The sequence below is a fragment of the Dasypus novemcinctus genome, chromosome 10, assembly GCF_030445035.2.
Source record: "Dasypus novemcinctus isolate mDasNov1 chromosome 10, mDasNov1.1.hap2, whole genome shotgun sequence".
Taxonomy (NCBI): Eukaryota; Metazoa; Chordata; class Mammalia; order Cingulata; family Dasypodidae; genus Dasypus; species Dasypus novemcinctus.
Window position 1 is genome coordinate 29,307,657 of NC_080682.1, and position 3,986 is coordinate 29,311,642.

The window sequence follows — 3,986 nt, forward strand, 5'->3', positions numbered from 1 at the left end:
ACCTGGCCTATTCCCCACTCCTCTTTTGTGTTTAATTATGGGCCTGTGGTTCTGTTCTGAAGTGAGAAGAGTAAACTGTGTGCACATTGGTATGCATCTAGGCCAGTTCAAATCTATCCAGTGGCAACTTGAAAGCCAGACCCAGGACATTCATTTCTGTCTCACTCTCCCAAAACTAGAGCTGCAGGCAGAAAGTTTGCCCACACTAGAAGCAGTGTAAGAAACAATGAACACAGCAACCTGGGACAAAGGGTTTTGGAATTTAAACATACAGAAGAGCTTGCTGAAGTAAGTGAAAGTCTAATTCATAGGGATATAGGATGCATTCTAATTCCCATTTGCAGGGGCATTCCTAAGACCAAGACACAAGCCCTGGACAAGATAAAAGAAAGAAGGATAAGAACCCACAGGTTAGCCCCAGGCTGATACACTTGATAAAAGAGATAAACTCTAAGGAAAAGCACCAGTCAACACAGAGCCAATTTCCAAAGGTAGTACAAGATGCTTTTTTGTATATGTTTATTTTTCTTAGCTTCTGAAACTGAAGGTTGTATTTGTAATATCATTAGCCTGAAACAAACTTGAAAAAAAGACAGCTCAGGGATTAAATCTCTGAAAAGTTAAAATAAAAAAAAAAAAGATTAAAAGTTTAAAATATACAGTGTGCAAATATACATGACAAAGACACAAAAATATTTCACCCATCCAAAGGAAGATAATACTTCCAAAATCATGAAGGAAGAAGAACCCATGATAGCTATATACAGAATAAAAAATCAGCTAATTAGAAGACAAGAAATTCGAAATGATTCAGGCTGAAGACCATGAAGAAAAATGATGAGAAAACTGATCACAGAAAGAAAGACCTGTGGGATACCTTAAAAATTGCCAATATAGTCATATTAGAAGTCCTAAAAGTAGAAAAAGCAGAAGGGAAAAGAGTAATATTCAAAAAAATAAGAGCACAACACTTCTCATTTTAATGAAAGACAAGAAATAAGCAATGACACAAGATAGTCAAATTGGAGAATGCAAGGACAAAGAAGAGTTCTTTAAGCTGCAATAGAAAAGCAATACATTATGGAAAATGCAGTCCTTATAAAATTAAGTGCAATTCCTCATCAAAACTATGGAGACAATAGGACAGTGATATGAAATATTTTAGTGTTGAAAGAAAACAATTTCAATCAAGAATTTTATATCTCACAAGACAGTTTATAAAATGAGGGAAAGATTAAGACTTTGCCAGTTAAACAAAATCTGAAGGAAATCATCACCACTAATCTGCCACACAACCAACGTTAAAAGGAACTCTTCAGACAAAAAGGTAAGGACAACAGACAGGGATTGAAGTAGTGTAAAGGAATAAAGATTTCTGCTATAGTAACCATGTGGGTAATTACAAACCCCAGTATTATTTTTCTGTATTTTTTATGTAACACTTCTTTTATTTGTACAGAGTCTGAAAAGTAAATGTTTAAAAAGTAATGAGATGGTGCTTATGCATGCCTCAACTGTGTCCCAGAGACAGTCAAAGTAGATAGAAGCCCAGGTACTGGTTCTCCTGAGGGCTACAGAGACCCACAGGTTCTATGGTCATGGCAGATGGCTCTGGAGTTCAGTGCCATGTCAGTTGGCCCTACTTTGGAGTTTGTGTTTCTGAGTGTGATGGAGTTGGACTCAGATATGACCTTTGTATACATGCCTCTACTGTTACTTTTACCAGACCTGTGGTTGGCACTGGGATTGGTGTATATTCAGGAGGCTTAAATTTCTGGAATGTTCATGTGACAGCAGGCCCTGAGCCTCAGCATTCTTGCAACTCCTACTGTCTGGTTTATTGGATTTACCCTGGAGAGCTAACAGGGAGGTGAAGAAGGTCATCACCACACCAGGGACCCAAGAGCGCCTACAGCTGCAAGCAGGAGAATTGCATCCTTCATCCATGTGGAAACTAAGCCCCCTCTTGATATAGAGGGAGAGTGGACATAAACATGCCAGGGTGCACAGGCTGGATGAATAGAGGATGAATTAGAATGGACTTACTGATATTCTACTATGGAACTATTATGATTAGTAAGGGAAGAAATTCTAGCATTGATGTGGAGAAAGTGGCCATGGTAGCTGTTGAGGGTAGGAAGAAGGAAGAAGAGACATGATGTGGGGGCATTTTCAGGACTTGGAGTTGTCCTGAGTGGTACTGCAGGGACAGATGTTGGAAATTGTATGTACAGCCGTGGCCCTCTGGGTGGACTGAGGGAGAGAGTACACTACAAGATAAACCATTATCCATGTGCTGCAGCTGTGCTCCAAAATGAATTCACCAAATGCAATGAAATGTGCCACCATGCTGAAAGAGGTTGTTGATGTGGGAGGAGTGGGGTGAAGGGGGGGGGATATATGGAGAACTCATTTTTTTTAAATGTTACATTTAAAATGTTAAATTTTACATTTAAAAAGGAATGAGGGGAAACGGACTTTGGCCCAGTGGTTAGGGTGTCCGTCTACCACATGGGAGGTCCGCGGTTCAAGCCCCGGGCCTCCTTGACCCATGTGGAGCTGGCCCATGCGCAGTGCTGATGCGCGCAAGGAGTGCCGTGCCACACAGGGGTGTCCCCCGCATAGGGGAGCCCCACGCGCAAGGAGTGCACCCATAAGGAGAGCCGCCCAGCGTGAAGGAGGGAGCAGCCTGCAGAGGAATGGCGCCACCCACACTTCCTGTGCTGCTGACGACAACAGAAGCGGACAAAGAAACAAGACGCAGCAAAAAGACACAGAAAACAGACAACTGGGGGAGGGGAGGGGAATTAAATAAATAAAAAATAAATCTTTAAAAAAATAAATAAAAATAAAAAGGAATGAGATGGTGCTTAGTTTGGCAGCAATATACTAAAATTGGAATGATACAGAAAAAATTAACATGCACAAGGATGACATGCAAATTTGTGAAGTGCTTGTTTTATTGCATTAGATAGAACACTGGGCAGAGGATCAATAAAGAAACAGAGATTTTGAATAATATGATAAATGGATTAAACCTAATAGACATATACAGAACATTGTACCCCCAACTAGAAGGATATGCATTCTTTTTAAATGCTCATGAATCTTTAACCAGGATAGACCATATGTTTGGTCACAAAGCAGATCTTAATAAATTCAAGAAAATAAAAATTATACAAAGTACTTTTCCTGATCATAATGGAATTGGTTTGGAAATGAGCAAGCAGCAGGAAAAGGGAAATTCACATATATATGGAGATTAAACAAAACACTCTTAAATAATGAGTGGGTCAAAGAATAAATTTCAAGGTAATTCAATAATATCATGGGATGAAAGAAATGAGAACACAACATATCAGAACATACTGGATGCAATGAAGGCAGTATTAAGAAGAAAATGTACAGCCCTCAATGTTTACATTAAAAAAGGAAGAAAGAATTAAAATCAGTCACCTAACTACACAGCTGGAAGAACTAGAAAAAGAAGAGCAAACTAATCCCAAAGCCAGTAGAAGGAATGAAATAACAAAGATTAGAGAGAAATAAAAGAAATTGAGAATAAAATATCAATAGAATTAACAAAACCCAAAGTTGGTCCTTTGAGATTAACAAAATCGACAAACCCTTAGCTAGACTAAGGAAAAAAAGAGAGAAAATGCAAATAAATGAAATAAAAAAATGAAAAGGGGAACATTATTACTGACCTCACAGAAATAAAAGAGATCTTAAAGGATGCTATGAACACAACTTTATGCCAAAAAATACTAGACAGTGTAGATGAAATGGAAAAATTCCTAGGAATGTACAAACAATCTACATTGACCCTAGAAGAAATAGAAGATATCAACAAACCAATCACAAGTAAAGAGATTAAAACATTCATCAAACTGCCTCCCAAAATGAAAAGCTCAGGACCAAACATTTTCACAGGTGAGTTCTAATCATTCAATGAAGATTTACTACCAATCTTGCTCAAGCTCTTC

At 38.4% G+C, this 3,986-nt stretch overlaps 1 pseudogene; it reads left to right on the top strand.

The window, feature by feature from the left end:
- Positions 1-2,867: 2,867 nt before the first annotated feature.
- Positions 2,868-2,965, top strand: LOC111766103 (U6 spliceosomal RNA; annotated as a pseudogene).
- Positions 2,966-3,986: the final 1,021 nt, after the last annotated feature.